We start from the raw sequence: 22,283 nt of genomic DNA, 5'->3' as shown, positions 1-22,283 counted from the left end.
GGTTTTTTTTCTTTCTGCTGTAAAGTTCCCAGTTTTGGAGATACGAGGTTTTGTCCTGACAACAGCGATATGTCTGTGTGTCTTCCCTCTCTCTCTCCGAGCGTTACTATTAGAATTCTCTTCTCACTCCTTTATGTTAATCATGCTCTAATACATTCACATTGCAGAAAGTGACAACTTAATGTCTCCTCAATTTATCATGTCCAGAACATGCACTCTACGAAGGTGAACCCCTTAAATTTACATCTACAGTGAATTCCCACTGAGCCAATGCGAAAGTGCTTCAAATAAGCTTTTATAGTTATTTCAAAGCGTTCAGCTCTGAAGGGGTCTGGGTTCTTGCACACTAAAAGATTAGCTCGTAGGACTCTTATTAGTCTTTGTCAGTTATCGTCTCATCTAATATCCAAAATCAACTCCATTTCATCACCATGACTGCAGAACGGCTCCTGTATTCCTCTCTGTAAAGAAACCTGAGGCTTGAGAAAGTTTCACATAAATGAGAAGAGAATGAGTTGAGAAAATGGAAAAACGGCACATGCATTTGAGATGATTTCACAAAAAAAACAGCTAAACATTGTTGGAGGCAGCATTGGAGGTTAAATCTTAATTGCATGCCGTGCAGAGATGTAACTATCAGCAAACCAGAAGAGCCTGCAATTCAGAGACGCTATCTTACTTTGGACATATTCTGAGAGGAAGCAATTAATTGGAAAAGACCATCATGCTGGGAAGAGTTGAAGGTGAAAGAGCAAGAGAACCACCAGCTACAAGATGGATGGATACAATCAGAGTCATTGAGAAGCCTCAAGACCCAAACAAAAGACAGGCTATTATGCCGAAACATTTTCAGTATGGTAACCAGGCGTGGGAAACAAATTGACGGCACTTAATAATAATAACCTGTAGTGCCGTGGTCTAAATCTGACCTATACCTGAGTCTGTCTCATTAATGAGAGAAGAACACTCCCACGCATGGAGACCCCCACCAGTTCCTGCCTTATGAGAATCTAATGCGCTGGACTCAAGGTACAATGCAGGGAACAGCCGAGTAACTCAGAGATCCCGCCTCGCACTCCCTGCCCCTGCCTGACTGTCTAGAAAAGCGCTCAACAGGCAGAAATGCCAATGCAGTGTCGATGCTGCTTTTTATGAACTGCCCGGCACACAAAGGCACACAAAAGCAGCACTGTAAAAAGTGATATTATGATGTAGGGAGTCGATTCTGAGATTCTGAGGCCATGATTGATTTTGGCAGAGCTTTGATTATATACCACACCAGGGGTCGACAACATGCAGCTCTTTTACAGCCCTGCTGCGGCTCCACAGCAGAATTAGATATTTAGGTAAACATAAAATAATCCTCCTTTGCAGTAAAATAAAGCTCTGCTGATCATTCTAGCGCTGTTGCCTCACAGCAAGAAGGGCCTGGGTTCGATTCCCCGGCCGGGCGACTGGGGTCCTCTCTGTGTGGAGTTTGCATGTTCTCCCTGTGTCTGTGTGGGTTTCCTCCGGGTTCTCCGGTTTCCTCCCACAGTCCAAAGACATGCAGTCAGGCCAATTGGATGTTACATTGCCCCTGGGTGTGAGTGTGTGATTGTCTATGTCTGTCTGCCCTGCGATGGACTGGCGACCTGTCCAGAGTGTATCCTGCCTTTCGCCCAATGACTGGGATAGGCTCCAGCCCGCATCTAATCTGCAGCGAGGAACTGGCAAGGACTAAAAAGGTTGCGAAGCTGAAGTCAGCATCTTGTTGACCAGCTTCTTGCCTGAATTGTGGCTCCTGAGGTGATTTGGTTTTTTGGTGAAAGGACAAAATGCCTCTTTGGTTTGCTGACCACTGTACTATACAGACACAGAAAAACATGAACTTTATCTCAAAACAAAATTAAGGTAATACAGGGCAATGCTGAAACAGACAAGATGCATTTATATACCTGACAGTGGTTCTCACAGTAAATGAGAAATGCTTCAAAGAGACATTTCATGAATCCAGTTTTTCAGTAATATACAGCAGTTAGTTGTAAACAACCCGTGCTGATATTTCGCCATAACATCTCGGGTTTTTCCCAAACACTGTATCACTCCACTAAGACGCTGCTGCTAAGCAAGTGACCAAGTGCGATTTCCAGTGCTACACATTTTATCTGATATTCAAAAACCTACAAATGTAAACTTCACAAACAAACGAGCCACCAATACTGGTGCTGCAGGCCCACCCCCCGCAGTTAAGATAAAAGAGCCCGATTTCTTTCTGTACTGTGCAACTGAAGCTTCACATTTCACTTCAGAGCCCTGGCAGTTTGTGGCTTCATTCTGCTCCTAATTAAAAAAGCCATTTTAATTAGGTACCTCCTTACATAATTTCATATGACTGCACATAACTATGGTTACATAAGAAACACTGTAAATAAACCTATTGCCTGATTCTGTATCTGTTATCAGTTCATAAGCAACACTATCCCACCCAGCACACCAGCAGAGCTCTGATTATAATTAGGCTCGTAGAAGTTCCTTTCCAGCCCAACACCCTGTTGGAGCCCCTGTTTTAGCACAACCATGTACATCAACTATTTTAAGAATCATTTCAACAAAAGGAAACTTTAAAAGGCAGTCTCTCCATTCAGCAGCAGAGACAAAGAGCCCCAGCTGAATCCCTCATTTTACATCTAGGTGTAAAGCATGTCGGTAAAATAACTTCTTTTACAAAAACAATGCATGCATGGCTAAATACTATGGGGGGGTGGGGGGGGGGTTCCCTGCAGGCCTTGTACAGGACACCACTTATGTACTAATTAATAATAAACTCCTCTGACCCACCTGCACTGCTTAGTAAAGAAGAGCTGCTCACTCACTTCTCTCATACTTAAGTCTTATGAATTACAATGTTATGAATGTGCTACATGCGACGCAACCAAACTAGATTTGCATTGACTGTCTAATCGCCCCAGGATGCTAAAACAACACTAAACCAGATTAGGCCAATGGACTGATGAGTTTCCAGAGATTGGCTGGCTTAACCCGAGCACCTCATTATCTATGATTGCTGATGCTCTGTGGTTCATTATTTAAGCTCGGTGTGACGTTTTCGGGCTAAATTCAGTCAGAAGGGGCTAAAAAGGGTGTGTGCCATGTCTGTGCGTTTAGGGGCTAAAACCAAATCTCTATGAAGCTGCTGGGTTAAAGATCACTTTTTTGCAGCATTCAGGAAAACATATCTGGATAACAAATCTTTTAATATCAGTTTGTGACAGAATTCCTTGTCTTTTTGTCATGATTTGAGTGTAACGTACATAATGAGCTTGGGCTACGAATAAGAACTCAAACTCCCAGATCTCCTCAGAAATCACATGACATATAGCTCATCGTACTGGACTGGACCTGTTTGTGCTTTTGTGCATAGCGAATGTATGAACTGGGGATTAATATGGGGCTGAGAAGCGCTGATACAGTGAGAGCTGGAGAAAGATTTCGCTGGGAGCAGAGCTGAAATGGTAAAAAAGGGTGACGACCTCTGGATCCACACATTACAAACATAATATTGACTTTTATTTGCCTGCGTTTTACATACAGCTCCTGTGCCCAACGGCTAGCTCTCCACAGACTATCAGACTATCCACACCTTCAGTCACTTCCATCCATGGAAATTTGTTGGAAGGGGCAAAATTTGGAAGGGGGTTTAAATTCGGGCAAAAGACTGCGTAGTGTGGGCCCAGCCTAAAGTAGCTGAATTCATTTATCAGAAGAGCTGTGTGGATACCTTTGGACATGGACTGTAGTCTAGCCTTCTGAAAGCAGATGTTCACTTAATTTTCAATACAAAAGCCCTTTATCTAACAGTGTTGAATGTCTTTGATCTGTATCGACGTGTCATTTCCTCCCACAGTGAAATTAGTTTCCATACATGTTTCCTACTTGACCTTTGTTTGCAGCAGTTTGAGCCGGCCAACACAACTACTGGGTTTTCCATCGGTACAGGCGTGTGCTTCCCGACTGCGTCCAGCCATGTGTGAATGTGTCACTTGGCCTATTAAATGCCAGCAGGCCACTTGGCAACAAAGCCAGGAACTGAGGAGGTGCCTGAGACCAGCATAGAGATGAAGGTCCACTGCAGAGCCAATCATTGCTGCTCCCTCACTCCAAGACACACAGGCTTTCCTTCGCCATCAAAACCATCATGTTCTGATGGGACATTCCCTCTACATGCTTCTGGGGCAGAGGGATGAAAGAGAGCATAAACTGATTTCATGTTTTATGGAAAGCAGATTAAGGGAATACAAGTCAGTGTTGGGCGTTTTCCCATGAACAGGCGCGAATCTCAACCAAGATAAGTCAAAGTTCAGTTCTGAGTCCAAAAATGAGCTTGTGTTGCTTCATTCATATGGAATCTGAAATTGGAGGCATGTAGACAGTCTTATTATTAACTGCTTTACATTCTGGGTGGTCTCAATTCAAATGACCGTTAAACAACCGTCACATCTGTAGCAGCATAAAACATAATAATCACAAGCAACACAGTCTGAGTTACAGTGCACAGGTGACCATGTTCAATGGTTGTAAAAACATTTGGTTATATTTAGAGTCACTATATAATGTAGATGTTCAGCTGATAAAGGATCACTTGTCCCAAAATATAATGGACTGTTTTTACACAATTCAGGGATGTAAATGAGGCAAAACACTGTCAAACTCTTCCCAGCTGGCCAATTCTAATTTTAAAATGAAATGTAGGATGACTTAAATCATAAAACCTCAGGCATCCAATCACAGATTTCATCAAATCTGAAAACTGCCTTATGGACCTGGCAATTTAAGCTACAGTTAAGGATTAGAGCAAAACATGACTTGTGCAGAGGGTTTGGTGTGAGAACCTAAAAATGTATTCACTTTTATCTTGTCTAAGAAATTTGTTTGATCAAATGAGCTACAACAGTTTTAAAACTGGTTATTTCTATGACAGGGATAGTTCATATTGGTACTTGGAATATCTGTTAAAAATGATATATTTTCAGCACTAAATGTTGACTCAACTTGAATGTGTCACGATTGGCTGAAGTGCTGTAGGCTGACTAGGTGAATCTATGTAGATGTGTTACAACCTTTCATACATGGACTGTATGGTTTCTCTAACTCTTAAAAAGGATCATTAAAACTCATGATAAGGTTTCTCATGATACAGGCCTTTGAAGGCACTTAGATTGTAATTCACTCTCAAGTCGAGATCACGAAACCAAGTCGTTCTTTGTATTATGGGCTTTAATCACACAAAGCATGATAGTGTGCCGTGAGAACTGTTAAGACATCCAGAAAGAAAAAAAACAAAAAAAAACAACTTATTTCCACATAAAGACTTCAAAGGAACAACGCGACCGTACTGTTACATGAAATTCGTCACATTACATCTTTACACTCTTACAAAATTACAGTAACAGAAAACATTAAATGTACCTCATTGGCCGCTTTCCCTTGAGAGAAAATTAGAAATCTTCAGTCGTTAAACGCACTATGCACTTTATCCAATCTTCCTTAATCACTGCTGATCTTAGGCAGAGGAATCAGCGAGGTGTCTGCCTGCTAGCTTGGTCCAGCATGTTACAAGTATAACCCTCAAAAGTAACACCCTATCAACCCGCGGCAGCAAACTTGGGTTCCCCCCTATCAAAACAAACAATATACATGAAATATATGAAATTACGCTTCTAATATTTAACTATTTTACTAGAAATGTATGTATTTATGAACTCTATATTTTTTAACCTAATATTTATTAATCTATTATTTATTTATTTATTCTGACCTCGATGGCAGCTACATAGATCAAATGGCAAAAAGACTGGATTGCGACATCTCTATGAAAAATGTAAAGAATGCTTTTAAGAAGGTTCTAGAATTGGCATCAGATTGACAACAAGCAATCACTTTGTCTACGGTAGAGTGAACATGCAGCGGAACAGCACAGGAAAGAGCACGTATTTTAGTTAAAGTTCAATGCCTGCCACAACAATACACTTTCAGAGCTTTAACCTATTTCTACATCTTGCCACAGCCTGGAATTGTCACAAAAGATTACCAAATCAATACGAATAGCTTTGATTAGCACACGTATAAACAAAGTCTATTCACTCTGGAATAAATCTCCTGTGTTTCTTTAGCAACTGTCTTGCCTGTTTCCACAGCTGGCCATTTACAAAGAAAGCCCACCACACCCTCTCCCTGCCCTCCAAACATCAGTGGCCTAAAATAACCATCCCACAAAGCTCTGCGGTGACAGAAGCAAAAAGGGCATTCAGGGTGTTGGATGCCTGCTGGTTTTCACACACTGGCTGAGACGCTAAACAGAACGGTTACTCCGTCCCGAAGGGCCACAGGGCAAGGGAAGGCAAAGTGTCACTCTGGGTCACTCACAGGGAAACACTTGCACTGTGCTGCGGAGCATAAAGTGAGAAAGTTAGAAGAGTGGCATGGCATGACCTTTGCCTTATGTGGTCAGCTGAAGCTGCTCTGCTTCTGACTGACAAAGGTTCAGTGAAAGCCGGTCCATGAGAGATCGCAGTCAACTACCGTTTTAAACACCATTCCAAGGTCACCAGCCATCACATACATCAGTTTCAACGAGAAATGGTCTTAAACTCTGGAGTTAATGTATATCTGCTAATTCAGCCTTTAACCCTGAAGGCTGGTGCACAGTCACCCTAGCAACACAGACAACGTCTCGCCTAGTTAGTAGCTAACGAAAAGAGAGATTTAAAGACAAACATCGATAATTTGGAGACAAATGGACTTAATTACATTTATAATGTAAATATATCTGCAGCTGGTTTCCTGATGTGTTTAATCTGAAACCAGAAACTGTCAAACACCAAAAAGTCACAAGCTCTTCAATCGCCAACTTCTTGTTTGAATCCTCCTGTTCCACCTTAAACGGTGCAGTTACATTAGAACATTTCAGGCACCACTGAAGGTGGAACTGAAGATGTGAGAAAAGAGGCTACAGCTGAACTAAAGCTTAAAGTAGAATGAAGTAAATCTGCATTTTCATATTATATTTTTAGCCTATACTAGTACATTAGCACATACGTGGAGATATATTTTCAGCCAAGATGGTAAAATAGACATAAAATGTTGTGGCTCCCAAAGTACGGGTCCAAGGGGTTTCACTATCCACTTCTTTCTTCCTTCTATCTACAAATAGTGCCAGTTCTTTCTTGTAAGATCAAAGCTTCTGTGATTGAGTTACTGATAGGAACGGTTGGACAGCGTTGTGGATAATCAGCTCGTTCAGCTCACAGGAACGTATAATTCAGACTCTCTGTTCAGGCAGATGTAAAAAAAACACTACAATATAACAATGCAGCCGAATACAAAAGATTCCTAATATTACATTCACCTACCAATTAGATTCGGATAAAACCATTAGCGAAATATGTGAGGATAAATCCTGTTTTGAACGTAGATTTGTTGATTTGAATGGTGAAAGTCATTTTGAGGCAATAAAAAATACTAAAGTGAGATGAAGAAAGTGCAAACCTCATTAGGTCGAATGGGAAGCTTTCTATTGTAGAACCAATTTGACTAATCACCATAAGTGTATCGTATATATTTAAATATTGCAATATAACTGTAATGCAATTCAAGTGCCATGATAACATTGAATGGTGGGCCTCTAACATTTCCCATCTCTATATAAACATACAGAACATTTTTACAACTGGCTGTTACCACACAGCACAGTCTGACATTCAATGTACTCAGACCAAGTGCGCCCAAACTCTGTCTTGGAGGACCAAAAAGCTAGCATTCGTCTTTAAAGACATTCTTCACACAGATGGTCCATGTGCCACTGCCTGTTATGACCATTGTCCATTTCTATCTTTAGCATAACAGATGACTACTGATTTGTTGTTACATCTGCACTGCAGTCAGTGATGATTGTGGTGGGTCATAAATTCATGACAGAATCAAATCTAATCAAAAAATTAATTTAGTAAAAATACGTCTGTTCTCTAATTGGGCGAGGAGGTGGGTAGCTGAGACTAAGGATGAATCAGAATCTTTGAATTTTCAAAGAAGCATGTACAAAAAATAGAATTTTTGATATGCAAATTGGCTTCTACCTTTACGGCATTTGGCTGACGCTCTTATCCAGAGCGACTTACAATTTGATCATTTTTACACAGGGAGGCCAAGGTGGTGTTAGGAGTCTTGCCCAAGGACCCTTATTGGTATAGTGTAAGGTGCTTGCGCTGGTGGGGGACTGAACCCCAGTCTACAGTGTGGAAGGCAAAGGTGTTAACCACTACACTAACCAACCAACCAGCTTCTCTCTGTTCTTTTATGTTCTCATGTTGAAGAATAATGAAATGCATGAACTCTGTACTTAACCAGAGAGCTTTGTAGATCCGGTCTCTTGATTCGGTTAGATTTTCCCATCTGTTCAGTCCAAAAAAAACGAAGCACATAAAAACCTACCACAGCTGGCAAAAGGCTATAATACATCAACTAGAGGAACCACGGTGCAACGTCAGAGGGTCTCTGCCATGAATTTGTGGTCTGTGTTTGGGTTAAGATCGTACAGCAAAAGCACAATGTGCAGTGACATCACTACCTACTAATACTAGGTATTAGGTATTATTTGATTTAGTTTCTAGTAATATCTTGCAAATTCAACAATTAAATTTGACTGAAATGTCCATGCCTTCTAGCGAGTCAAATCAAACGTCCTTATGGGCCAACTTTGGCCTGTGGGCCTCGCGTCAGACAGCTCTGACCTAGACGTACTCACAATTTAACAAACAGCCACAGTAGAGAGGCTGAAGCAGTTCTATGATTAACAGTGTGCTGTTCTATGATTCAGTGTGCTGTTCATTTGGAAACGCCATGCTGCTGTACGTACCCTGAACATTTGATCATTCTGTGGATCCACAGTGTCATCTGTGCTCCTCCACTCTAAATATAAACACAACGTCCCTGCGAAAAGCAATGGGTGGAACACGCAGACGTGTGTGGTGCCGAGGTGATTCATTAATGCAGAACTACAATGAAGAACTGCAATTCATTTGTCCTGTTCTTTACAACTAAATATTGTTTGAGGTTCTGTGACCTCTAGCTCTTTCACTAAACACAGAGGAATGAATCAAAGGGATTTAACTTCAGAAATGGCCAGGACCCGCCGGTGGGTCAAAGTTTTACTTCCCACTGCAATAAGCGAAGAATAGCTCAACCGGTTTACACTGCAGTCCCTGTAGTTACCGAATAATAAACCTGAAATTTGAAGGGGTTAACATATTTTTGTCCCTAGACGCAGGTAAATAGCCCTTACACACATCAAGGGGTAAGAGTTCATTTTCTTTCTTAAAGTCTTTGTAAATGAAATTCAGAGATTTGTTAATTAACACATTATACATGTTAGAAAATAATAAAACATAGTACTGAACTGTGGAATCAAACTGTTAAACCGTTTTACATAATTATCACGTTCAGGATTTTCTGGGCAGACCTGAAATCATGGTTTGACAATGAACTGGAGACCCTCCTCTTAAACTATAACGGTATTACAACTTAACGGCCTTAGTATTGGATCGCCTGCTTGACAGCCTAACTTTACTTGGCTAGGATTGTAACGGGGAGCGAGGAGGCGGACGCATGTGCTGAGATAAGCGAGATTTATTAAGGGCAAATCCAGGGTCGTGGTCAATACGGTCCAGGATCATAGAGCCAATACGGACAGAATCTGGTACAGACATGATGAGCAACACAAACCGTTCAAACAACAGACCAAAACATCCAACAGACCGATACATCAAACAAGGCAAGGACAAAGACCAGCAAATGCTAAGGCCAAACACAGGGCTTAAATAAAGGGTAACGAGGGACAGGTGAACACAATCAGGGGCGGAGTAACCAAACAGGGGGCAGGACTAAACCAAAACAAACGCACATGGACAGGACTGGGAGGGGCCAAGCGTGACAAGGATATGCTCATCAGTAATTTTGAGAGAAGAGAGAAACTGGAGAAAGAAATTATCGTTCTGTTCAGGACTGAGAGAAATGGGGTTGATTCTATTGGAGGTCAGTGTCCTCTGGCTCTGACATGAATTCTGGCTTTTGTGGCTCTAACATGGTTGTAAAAGTCCAATAAAGCTGCTAGGTGAAGCGTCCATTTATCAGGTTGCAGTGGTATCTGATACTTGAGAGAGGCTGCGCCTTTCCCGCGACTGGGTATGGTTTTAGGGCCTTTGGAAGACACGCCCCCAGCATTTCAGAGCAAAGAATACTGCTTATTTTTATCTTTGAAACCTACTTTTATTTACTTGTCAGTTTTGAATCATTCAAATTTGGCTGGGTGGTTAATAACACATTTTCTCTGAGGTGTGACAAACTCAAAAGACATTTTTATGAATGCTTTTCAGTGGAGTTTCAGTGGAGTTATTGATAGTAACAGTTGGACAGTGCTGTGGATAACCCACTTGTCCAGCTCACAGGAGAATGTAATTCAGACCCCCTATTCAGGCTATCTCTATAATTCAGGGTATCTGTGCTTTTCCACTCGAAATAAAAATGCTGCGCCCCTGCGAAAAGCAAGAGGTGGATAAAGTGAGCATGTGTGGTACTGAGGTGATTCACTCTAGAGCAGAGGCTTGGAATCTGTCCGTGAGAGAGTAGGTTGCCGCCCACTCATGTTGGTTGCCACCCACTACACACACACACACATATGCACTCAATAAACTCCACATTGGTGAAAAAACAGACAAATATGTTCACTCAGACAGACCACAGTACTTGCACAGACATGGAAACTCATGAGCAGTGAAAAGGTTATGAGTTCTAAAACCCACCCCCTGTAGTGGGGTCCGGTGGCCTCATTCCTAGGAGAAAATCTGAGTTTTTAAATTTTGAATTTTAATATGAATGTCTGGTGCACTCTACTGGCTCCATAGTGTTGGTACTGATTAGACCCCAATAATATGCAGTCACTCAAGTTCAAGTTACAACTTCTAGAGAAATGAATGCGCTCTGCAGCAATTTCAGACAAACACCGATTGAAAACGGGTTGTCTTGGTACTCACTGTGATCATTTACACATAATATCCAGATCTCAGCCACTGTTCAAAAGCTACTGCGGAATAAAATCTGAATACTCAAAAACGAAACTTCACCACTCACAAAACTGTTTTCTTTTCACACGTTTCATTGGTTCTGATTGGCACATAAAAACAGATGAGCTTGCATTTGTGAAAAGGTGCCCCACACACACACACACACACACCTGCAACTTGCGGCACACGTGTGCACCTCTTCCACATACAAACAGAATCTGTGATCTGGCCTGAATTCCAAGTAGGAGCACAATTCAGAGGAAAGCGCCGAAGAGAAAGGGAAACACACCAACACACACACAGCCTGTGTTTATATTACTGACACACACTACAGCTCCTCAGCATCGCCATGGAAACAAGCTGGAGAACAGCTCATCCTGCACTGCACAGCATACTGTCGGGGAGGGGGGGGGGGGAGAGAAAGACAAGGAGATATGGAGTTAGAGGAAAGAGAGCAAGATCACAGGAAAGGAATCGAGAAGGAAAGAGAGAGAGAGATAGAGAGACAGAGAAAGAGAGAGAGGAGGGAAAAGGAAAAAGGATATGGAATGGAGAGAAAGGGATATAGAGAGAGTGAGAGAGAAAGACAAGGAGGAAGGGAGAAGGAGATAGAACGAGAAAAAAAGCAAGCTTTCAGGGAAGGGATCAAGAAGAAGAGAGAGAGAGAGGGAGAGAGGAGAGGGAAAAAGGATAGAGATATCCTTTAAGGATATCGCTGCTGGCAGAAGAAAACCTCATCTCTCTCTCTCTGTCTTTCTCTCTCTCTCTCTCTCTTTCTCTGTCTTTCTCTCTCTCTCTCTCTCTTTCTCTGTCTTTCTCTCTCTCTCTCTCTCTCTCTCTCTCTCTCTCTGTCTTTCTCTCTCTCTCTCTCTCTCTCTCTGTCTTTCTCTCTCTCTCTCTCTCTCTCTCTCTCTCTATATATATATATATATATATATATATATATATATATATATATATATATATATATATATATATATATATATATACATACATATACATATACATACACACACAAACAAACACACACACACACACATTAAGGGTGGGAATCTCTAGGCACCTCATGATTCAAGGGTTGTGTGAGGATTTGTTTGGATATTTTAAAGAGAAGTATTTGTAATGATCCATGACGAATTTACTTCCAATATCTTTTATTAATAAATCAAATGGAAGTGATGTGGCAAGTGAACTGGAAGTCTCTCATTCACTGCTCTTGTCTGGAGCACATGAGACGCTGCCGCCACTCATCTGTGATAAAATGCGCTGTTACGGTGAAATAAGATCCAGTGGCAATAGATGTCCACGCAGCCCATGATTGGTTTTGGTGTTGTTGTAGAGAGGGGGGAGGGGGGGGGGGGGCAGGGGTACGGACGCAAATCCTTGGCAATAAAATTCAAGATTCCGAGTTGGGTGGAAGCTTTGACATCGCTTGCTCGATGGTCCTCTGGTTGGCATCAAGTATAACTGGTAGGAAAATGGGTGGAAACATGTTATACGGTTTCTCATGATGTCGTTTCCAAAATATTTTAGTTTAGTGTGAAACAATTTGCATATAGGATGGCTCTTATCCAGGTCCCTCTTCCCTGGTGTGCAGATTGCAGGTCACCTAGCAATGCAGGTCATCTAGCATTGCAAAGACTGCAGGTCACCTAGCAGTGCCTAGCTAGTAGCTAACGAAAAGGCAAAGAGAGATTTTTAAGACGAACATTTGGAGACTAGCAATGCATTCATATGCATTAAATGCAGCTACATCTGCAGTAAGAGAGTCAAACACTAGAAAGTTGTGAACATGAAGTCAGCTTCTCTTTCAAATTTTCCCGTTCCACCTTAAATGGTGCCCTATTTACAAGAATTCAAACAAGAAGCTGGCTACTAAGAATCTGAATCCAGCCTTGTCGAACAGCCGAACGTTGAGAGACGTTTTACAAGGAACTCTTCAATTTTGAGGAAAAGTGTCCTGGCGGAGACGGGAGGAAGCGGCTGTAGTCAAAGTCCATAGCAGAGCAAAGTCTGCGCTGATGTCTATACTAGGACATCAGTGCACACTGAGACACTTTGGACATTAAATGCTGTGGCTCCCAGGCGGTTTGATTTTTGGTGAAAGGACAAAATGGCTCTTCTTAACATTTGGGTTGTGGACTCCTTGTGTTTTTATTATGTGCCGCCACAGATTGTCTGGGCGCTGCACTTCCGCATTTCCAAGTTCCGCCTTTTGTGTTCCGTCAACATGACATTATAAATTAAATATTTTAAACATTGATTTTTGACATTTGTTAATCGATGCAGAATCGTCCACGTCCGCATCACGATGCATCTAAGAATCGATTTTTCCCCTGGCTCTAAAGTGTATGTGAGTGAATGAGTGATACTTTTTTGATCCCACAAACGGGGAAATTCCACCTCCGCATTTAACCCATCCGTGAAGTGAAACACCACATACACACTAGTGAATACACACACTCTAGGGGGCAGTGAGCACACTTGCCCGGAGCGGTGGGCAGCCCTATCCACGGCGCTCAGGGAGCAGTTGGTGGTTAGGTGTCTTGCTCAAGGACACCTCAGCCATGGACTGTCGTCCCTGGGGATCAAACCAGCAACCTTCCAATCACAGGGCCAGATCCTTAACCTCCAGCCCACGACTGCCGTGTGTGTGTGTGTGTGTGTGTGTGTGTGTGTGTGTGCATATATATATATGCACACACACACACACACACACACACACACACACACACACACACACACACACACACACACACACACACACACTCACAGAGAGAGAGAGAGAGAGAGCAGGAGAGGGAAAGACTGAATCCCTTTGAAAGCCCAGTAAAACTTAACCAGAAGGTAAATCTATTATTCAGAACTTTTCACACAGCTTCCCTTCCTGGCACACAGAGGACAAGCTCAGTTTGGACTGAAATGTTCCCAGCAGTGTTACAGCTGGAAATATTCATTGTGATTAACAGTGATCAGACCTCTTTGATGTGTTCGCCATACATGTGAAGCATGTGAAAGAGCGTGAGCTGTCAGTGACGTCCCATACCACTCTACAAACAGACTTGTGTTAGTGAGCACATCAGAGGAGTTGCTCTGTTCTCTGCCTGCCCATCACACACACACACACACACACACACACACACACACAAATCAGCTGAAAATGCAGAGCCTGTGGCCTGAGTGCCAACTTTTAACAAATCACCAAACCAGTTCAAATTTCCCATTCACTAATATCCACCATTAATACAAACTACTTTCCACTAAGCCTGAGCAATATCATAAAAATAATTTACTGACATTGTTTTGTTTAAGACACACACAGTTCATTTCCAGCTCTAGCTTAAACCATTAAGATCTTAACAGAGTCTGAGTCAAGACCACTTTTTTTGTAAGTGAATAGGTGAAATGCTCAACAAGCTTCTTATACAAAAAAGGTAAGCAGCAAAACTTGTGCATTATGGTATGATAAAAATGGCTTGATGTATTTGATGATGTACCAAAATGTAAATCTTTGAAAGGAACAAATAGTGTTTGAATCACTATTTCTCATGTTCATTAACCAAAATGATTGAAAACTTTTAGTACCCAAAATTCCAGTTTAGTTCCAAACTTTTAGAACCCCAAATTCTATTTTTAGTTCTAAACTTGTATTACCCAAAATTACTTCTGTAGTTTCAAACCTTTAGTACCCGAACTTCTATTTTTAATTCTAAACTTTTATTACCCAAAATGACATCTGTAGTTCCAAACTTTTAGTATCCGAACTTCTATTTTTAGTTCTAAACTTTTATTACCCAAAATTACTTCTGTAGTTTCAAACTTTTAGTACCCGAAATTCTATTTTTAATTCCAAATTTTCAATACCCCAAATTACATTTTTAATTCAAAACTTTTAGAAACTGAAATTCCATTTTTAGTTCCAAACTTTTAGCACCTGAAATATCATTTTTGGTTTCAAACTTTTAGTATCCAAAATTTTATTTTCAGTTCCAAACTTTTAGCACCCCAAATCCAATTTTTAGTTCCAAACTTTTATTACCCAAAATTTCATTTTTAGATCCAAACCCAAAGTACCAGAAGTTTCCTTGTATACGGTGCAGTCCATTTGGGAAGCAGCTGTCTAAGTAGTTAGCATTTTAAGGCAGCATTTGATGTCTCCCGGGACAAAGAAAGGCTGCCCCATTCAGAAAATATCATGAGTCAGCTGTCTTCTAAGGTTCCTTATTTTGACCACATTTGGAGGCAGCATTGCATTTATCACGGTCGACGAAAGCAATCCCACAATACTGTTCATTGGCCGATTTTACTGTTCATTGGTCTGACAGACAAAGACTGACTGTTCATTGGCTGTGAGTTTTTTTTTTCTTTGTGTTTAACATACTGTAGTGTTCACCACCATTAAAACAGATACACCTTTCACACAAGACATGGTGCTTTATTTTCCAGCTGTTGTTGGCCACAGCTATACCATACATACCAAACACACACACACCTCCCAGGATGTAACTAGCCCTGGCCTTCACAATCAAAATCCTTAGCAGAATAACAAATGCTGAAAAACAAATGTCCTAAAACTAACATAAAACATTCCTGAACAGGCTACAATATTTAACATATTCTTGTAGATTACGAGAAATCATTCCTGTATTTAAATTTGGGCACTTAGCTTGACTAACATGATCTGCCATACTGTTTTTGGCTGTTCACCGTTTAGTAGCACTTTCTGTCTGTTAATTGTTTGCTGATTTGATTACATGCTTTGAGATGCTGTTGCTAGTTTAGATCTTTTTCCTTTCTCAGGGACTAACAGACAAAGACTGACAGGTGCTGGCTGAGTGGCTGTTGCAGAGAGAAAACGTTGTGCTGAATGGCTGGAGGCAGCTCTCTTTTCCAGGGCGTGTGGGGAAAAACACAGCAGGAACCAAAGCCACAGACTAAAATTCTGGAATCATGAAAAAAGAGTAACTCACTGGATGATGCAAAAGTTTTGAAATGAAATGTTTTTTTTCTAAATAAACCCTACAAGTGATCATTTTTGCCTGTTAAGAGCTGAATTTAACACTTGGCATTTGTTATAAGCAGTTTTAGTCTTTGTGTGCCAAAATTAACACGTTTCTTAAGGTGGAGGAGAACAACGCATGAACTGAATTAAAATAATGGTAGCCATAATGATCTGTAATATAAGGGCAGGTATAATTCTTGAAAGCAGCCTGTCCTTCATACACAAATTCCCACAGCACTGCTGCACATTCGGGATCGCTCTGTATACGCTGAGGTAATTCCCCTTCGCAGCCTGAGGTAAGCTAATAAGTGATGGGGAGTTAGTAGACATCACGGCGTACAGCACAGAAAAAGTTACGACGTATTATGAAACACACATTTTCTGTGCATTATAACATGGTGACGTTATGGTATGCTGGTATAGATGGAAGACAGATGGATGAAACTAGGGATGTTTGGAAATGCATAGGGTCGCACTAAAGCTACGTGAGGTTTGTAAGACCTGGCTGCTACTAACCGCTATGCCGTTGAGAGTCTCGGAAGGTGTGGCCATGCAGAGAGCCATGCGACGAGGCTCATGGGAGGCTTGTCTAAAAAATAGCAGCTATTTATCATTGTTTATGTTGTTGTTGCTCTAGTTTAAGTTGTATATTTGTGTTATTCTTTTAGGGAGTGAGGTCAGTTAGAGGAGTTGAGCATGGTCTAAATCTATGCTGATGCCACAGTACACATACTCATTAAATATCATAAACCTATAAGTACCACCCAGCACTACTACACACTGGCACACCCAGGGACTCCTTACAGGTTTACCTCTTCGGAATGAATCTCTCAGCACTGCTTAAAAGGACAGTTTACCTGTTCTTCAACAAAGTCTCTGGACATTACAGTATAGCAACGGATTGTGTACTTTTACCAGATACGTTTGTTTCCTCTAGCAAGTATCTACAAACACTAATAAGGCCAGCATCAATATCCAGCAACGTCCTGCCGACTTGGTTGACTTGGCCTTCCTCTTTAGTGACTGGCTAGGCTGAGACTAGAGTGCAGCGTTTGGCTAGGCTGTCTGTGTTTGTGACTTGTGTTTGAGTCCATAGAGGTCTGAGTTTATACAGAGCACTTACACTGACAGATTTTACTCAGCACACTGTCTGACACTCAAGCTGCCTACAGTCCCAGCCACTGTCCTCAATGGAGCCTCGGTGTGAGTGTGTGTGTGTGTGTGTTTGCGTCTGAGACACTGATGCACACTCACAGGAAGCCCAAAGCTACAAGAGTGACATAACTAGGGCTGGATGACACTAATAAAATTTTATATGAGGAACTTTTTTTCTAACATTTTACAGTTTTTTTAAGTCACGATTAATAAAATGAATGAACTCATTGAGAGCAGCTACTTCTTTTGTTCTGTTGTCTTCTTTTAAAATTGGCAGAGGGAACATTACACAGTATTGTAAGCGCTGACCAGACACATAACCACCAAGAAATTACTACTGCATATATTATCTACATGCCTACATCCAGTAAATAATATACATTTCATTTAATTCTCAGGTCCTGGATACCATGAGTAAAGCGCATCAAATTAAAAAACTAAAAACAAACTGCTTGGCAAAAGACTCACAACTATTAAAACAAGAATAATCATGCTCATTATTTATTTATGAAATATATCTCTAAAAATTAGGTATGCAGAGTCATGTCAGAATCATATCCGTACTGGCAGAAAATCCCATAATAATATGACTGGCGTCGATTACATTTACGGCCTTTAGCAGACGCTCTTACCCAGAGCGACTTACAATTTGATGATTTGTACACAGGCAGGTGAAGGCAGTGTTAGGAGTCTTGCCCAAGGACTCTTATTGGTATAGTGAGAGTTGCTTCTCCAGGAGGGGATTGAACCCCAGTCTACAGCACAGAAAGCAGAGGTGTTATCCACTACACCAACCAGCCACCATAATAGATGTTTAGCCCCAGGTATAGACCCATACCTCAAACTGGTATTTGATGACATATTTATCTTACTCTAGAAAAGCAGGAAGTATAGTCGATTCTACTGAGCTAAAATAACTGCATAGCTTATCTAACTTTACATTTCTTCCTAAAGCTATTCAAGGCAGATTTGGTCCAAGTTTCTGCATTTTCTAAGTGTATACGGATCGTCATGGGTATTAGAAGATATGTACTGATACACTGCCAAGCACTACACACTTAAAATTATGATTCTTCAAAGGTTCTTCAATAACAAAAATTGTTCTATATAGAACCTTTTTGAAAAAATACAGCACCAAAAGGGTTCCTCTATTGCTACAAGCTTGACATTGAAAAAACAGAAGAATTTTGCAAAGGGTTCTTTGAGTGTTCATGTTTCTATATGGAACCATTTTCTTTACTAAAGAACCCTTGGGGAACCATCATGTTTAAGAGTGTAGGGAGAAGAGAGTCAGTGAAACAAAGGCAATATGACAAGAAAGGCTCAGAGAACACAACACAGCTCATTCAGTCTTCTAGTATTTGCATATGTCCGTGTGTGTGTGTGTGTGTGTGTGTGTGTGTGTGTGTGTGCAGACGTGCTACACTGCTGTATCCATTCCTTCCCTACATGCTCTTCAAAGTCCATTAGGGAAGAAACCATCACCCAGAGGCTGGCCGGTGTCCTCACGTTGTCTCAGCAGAGTCACCCGCTCAGCGCAGTAACATCCAGACAATACATCTTTTCCACACGATCTATCAGCCATGTCAACATGCAGCTTTCATGGTTCGTAAAATGCCAAGCCAGGCCTCCGTGGAGTCCAGCTAAAGGCCAAATTATAACACAACACAAGTTATGTCATGAATTTTAAGGTGTCATGCCATCATAAATTTTTAACGATTAGGCGTTGGGCTCAGAGGTGTTCCCGTTAGCCAAGAAGTGGGAGAACTCTCCGGGAATGTATGTGTTCGGATGCTATCTCTGATAAATAGCTGCCTCCAAGTTGGGCCGGCCAACAGACAAGGTATTACGATTATCACGATCAATTTCAGCACAATACACCTTTCTAAGTACAGTGTGGATATCAGCAGGGAAGACACTTCGGCCATCAAACCAGTGAATCTTACTCTGTGGCCAGAATTATGGAAACACATTATTGTACATACTACTGTATATGTGCAATGTCCAAGTATGCTTCAGTACCAACAACCAGTCAGGTGTCCCCAACGTCCACTCCATTTTTTCCTCATTATGCCAGTCAAACCAGGGAATGACTCAGAGACTTGTTTTTTTACAGTGTTTAGCCAGACTGAAGATTTGTATCATTCAGTCATGTTCACCCAGCTCCATCTTCATCAAGCTTTGATCAGCTGGCCGGGTGGGTTTGCTATTGGGATCACTGAAGCATGGTGTGCTCTGACAGCACTCTTGCTGAAAGCTGGAGCCATGATTTTGAATATTGAGTTTTCTGAAACAGTTACTCCCTGAAAAAAAGCAATTTGTGATATTTGCCTGTCGTGGGACCTGACAACATGCTTGATAGAAGGAGCTGACACCATGTGAGCTTTGCTATTAGAAGCAATTTGCTCTGTGTTCATGTCCACACAAGAGGGTGAATACTGAGGTAAGATGCAATGCTGACCACTACAGAAAGAAAACTGACCGACGGCACATAGCATCACAAAAAGAGCATAATTCAGTGGTTCCCAATCGCAGGTCCTAGGGACCCCACACTCATCCACACCTGATCTCGTTATCTACTTAAACTCCTCATATGCTGTCAGTAGGGCTAATAAAATAAAATTCAGAATTCAGATGTTTATGCATTCTTATCTTTTTATATTCTTATCTTATACATAGAAAATGTCCATTCAAATGTCTGAAGCCTTTGCAGTCATACATGACGGCCATGAAACGCATGGAAGAACACGCTAAGGCTGACCTGATCTATTTGACTTCAATTAGGTATTTAAATGAACAGGAATATTCGCCAAAACAGGACAGCTTTTAAATAACTCCCATTCTGAACGAAGCAATTTGTCTATGTTAAATGGTAACAGACTGAAATACAATAAGATAAATGGGTGCCTGCTTCCACTCGTTTCTTGACAAGCCAGTGCTACAAACGTGGGTGCTCTGTATCACAGTGAACTACTGAAGCAAGCTGTTGGTTTGTCTAAGCGCTGCTTTTGAGGAGGCTTGATATATGAGCGCCCGCTTATGGATTTAGGACACCCTAACACTGTTAAAAAAACAAAAAGATGGCATTTACATTGGTTCTGAAATCGTTTTTTTGAAAAACAATATATTGAAAATTCAGACATATTTAAATGTGTGAAAAAACAAACAAGGGAAATACAAATTGAACTTGTGGGTCCCTATGGGCCAGTTTTGAGCAGCGGAGTGTCCAGGATGGGGATTCCCTGGCATAATTAGCCCTGTTTAATTGGATTTAGTGCTATATTGATGCTTTTTTGGTTCTGACTTGTTAAACCTCAGAACACAAAACTTCACAATACATATTATGTATAATGATAATTGCCCTCTCCTATTTCAAGCACATATGTGGCTCATGCTATATAACATTGTGTCCTGTAACAGTGTTACTTTCATAAATAACGGGCTTTTTTCCAGTGGCTTTCCTCTGAATTTGACAGTAGCAGTTGTAGCTCACAGCCACAAAATGCTCATATTTAGGACATGCTCACACACCGCAGTGCTGAGTTTGCAGCACCAGCTTTGCTGTGTGACTGCTCAGACACGGTCAGAAAGAAGTGAGGAGTGAAGGTGTAATGGAGCCTCAGCAAATAATCCGCTGGCCAAGCTGTGGACCAGCAGTCCACACGAGGCTGGTGATGATCAGAATGCTCACGGCCAGCCCGAAACCCGCACAGCGACCCCATCTGTCTCCCCTGCCTCCCATCACATCACGCATATCTCCCAGGCTCCTCACACATGTACCACACGGCTGTGACGGATGCTCCGGCAAGGCAGAAAATCGCATCTCTACACTTCCAGAGCTGAGCAGCAGGCATGGCTATTGCTAGGCAACCCTCCTGCATCGTGCGCTCACTCTCCGTTCATGCCAGCCCCAAGACGAAGGGGCAGCACGAGGCACAAGCTGCTCATACAGATGTTGCTGCTCTCCATTGCGCAATAAGAACGCACGCTCCAGCCAGGCACGAATGATTCCCACACCCCCACTGAGCGCGACAGATACCTGTAACTACTGATACACCCTACACACATAGACTGAAGCCTGTCAATACAGCACCATACAGCCTCCACATCTGGTACACTGCAATAGACCATTCTCCCAACATTAAGTCTGTCACCTCCACTAATGGACCACAGCCTCCACTGGAGTCCAGAAAACCATTTGTTTTTTTTTTTAGAGAGAGCATTTTATGTTGCACCTCAGTGCCAGGCTGCTAAAAACACTGGAATACATGCCGGGTCTGTTATAACCAGGCAGCCAGCCAGAGTCCATGTTCTTACCTGAGAATCCGTCTCTGTGTGGGAGTCATCAGCGCACACGCATGCCTCTTCACAACATGCCAGGGAAGCAGAGGACAGTCATGAGAGAGAGAGAGAGAGAGAGAGAGAGAGAGAGAGAGAGAGAGAGAGGGGAAAAAACAGGTGCACAAATGGGCCAGATCCAGTCAGCTTGGGAAAAATGTCTCTTCTGTATTTTTCTGCTTTCTTTTTTCGTATCCCCCCCCCCACCCCGTCTCTCACTCTCTCTCTGACTGCGAGCGTGGCCCTGAAGCGGAGGAGTGGAGGGTAGAGCAGAGGGACGGGTTTAAGCTGCGCGTTTATTCCTCCACTGCAGCAGAGAGGAGGACCAAGACGCTCTCTGCATGTTCCACAGGCTCGGAGCGCGCCGCAAAACACGGAGCCGGACTCAGGATCGGGACCATGCAGCTCCTCTCCTCCACTCTCTCCCTTCTCCTTTCACTTTCTCATTCTCTCCTTCTTTCGCTCTCTCTCCACAGATGTCCATTCACTTGGTCTTGATTTGCATCAGTCTTATGTCGCCCTGTGCTCGTCTGTCAGTCTTCTCTCCTCATCAGGCAAATGTCATGACCAAACCAGACACCCAACAGGAGGATGGGGGGAAAAAAAAATCAATCGGACTGAAAAAGGAATCCTCCTCTGAGGATGATGTCACTCTTACGGCAAAGAGAGTAAGATCAGGTCTTTATTCACTC

General features: G+C 42.0%; 1 protein-coding gene across 6 annotated transcripts in view; it reads right to left on the bottom strand.

Moving 5' to 3' along the window:
- The window catches only part of LOC108426288 (disks large-associated protein 2), a 202,519-nt gene that overhangs the window by 166,776 nt on the left and 13,460 nt on the right, over positions 1-22,283 (bottom strand). For 2 of the 6 annotated variants that reach the window (XM_037538099.1, XM_037538100.1), the window contains exon 1: positions 21,571-22,136. The exons of the other annotated variants lie outside the window; for them this stretch is intronic. The gene's annotated coding sequence lies outside the window, so the exon portion shown is untranslated. Of the gene's footprint in view, positions 1-21,570; positions 22,137-22,283 lie in introns of those variants that run through there. 6 annotated transcript variants of the gene reach the window in all.

This window comes from Pygocentrus nattereri, chromosome 4 (assembly GCF_015220715.1).
Source record: "Pygocentrus nattereri isolate fPygNat1 chromosome 4, fPygNat1.pri, whole genome shotgun sequence".
NCBI classification, from domain to species: Eukaryota; Metazoa; Chordata; class Actinopteri; order Characiformes; family Serrasalmidae; genus Pygocentrus; species Pygocentrus nattereri.
Note: the sequence above shows the minus strand (reverse complement) of the source record. Positions and strands in the feature narration are given on the sequence as shown.